A 1,093-nucleotide genomic window follows, 5' to 3' on the forward strand; every position below is an offset into this window, starting at 1 on the left:
TACTATGAATTTAACATCGAAGTCATCAGAGCAAGTCCTGACGATCTAACATTTCCTTGTTGATTCCTCAAAAACAATTTTAATCAACCGGCTAAATTAATTATGGTGAAAAACTGTTAACAGTGTATATAATAAATACATGCAATACTTATTGAACCTGCAATGTCAGTATTTCACTAGGGGGTCTCCCCCCTATATACGCCACTGAAATAGTAGTGATTTGCTCAAACTACTTGATGTTACACAATCGCTGCATTGTAGTATTTATTAATATATTATTAACATAGACATCAATATCATTTTGATTTTACTTATGTCACTTAAAAATTAAATACAAATAACTATAAATAATAAAGAGACTTAATACAATATAATATCACAGCCATAAAAAAAATTAAGTTTACAAATTACTTAGAATATGAATATAAATAAAATAAATACACACCTATGTAATTTTTTCCTAACTATAAAATTATTCGTCATCATCAATAACATTAACTCCTCCATCTTTAGGATCGTCTTCCCTTAAAAACCAAACAAACAAAACACATCAGAAAATTTAGTATATGATTTACGCTTTATTAAAAAATTGAATAAGTTATACATACATAAATTCCTCCTTAAGTTTTTCAAACTCTTTCGTCATACCATTCCTTAAATCTGGTTCTAAACACAGCAATGATGCCTTATAAATTTCTTTCACTAATTTATGAGAACCATACTTGTATTCAAAACGAATGCAGTCAGACCACACTCCTGTATAACCAATTTTAAATCAGCTCCAATAACATTGTAATTTGTAGCAATAGTTGATACTCAACAATGTCAGTCTGGCCAAAAGTATTGCATACATTGTTATACAGTTTTCTTATAGTTTTCAATTTGGTAGTACCTGAGTTTTGAGTGAGTTCAAATGAAATCATGGTTGTGTACAACTGTTTACATTCTGGTTGTATGTCTCTAAGTTCAATAAATAATTCACGAGTTGAAAGTATTCCATTGTGAACTACACTCCATTCCAAATATTCAGGCCTGATTACAAAATTAATGTCTGGGAATGGAAAATGTGAGCCTTCATGATATAATTGTTGGA

Source organism: Acyrthosiphon pisum, chromosome A2, assembly GCF_005508785.2.
Source record: "Acyrthosiphon pisum isolate AL4f chromosome A2, pea_aphid_22Mar2018_4r6ur, whole genome shotgun sequence".
NCBI lineage: Eukaryota > Metazoa > Arthropoda > Insecta > Hemiptera > Aphididae > Acyrthosiphon > Acyrthosiphon pisum.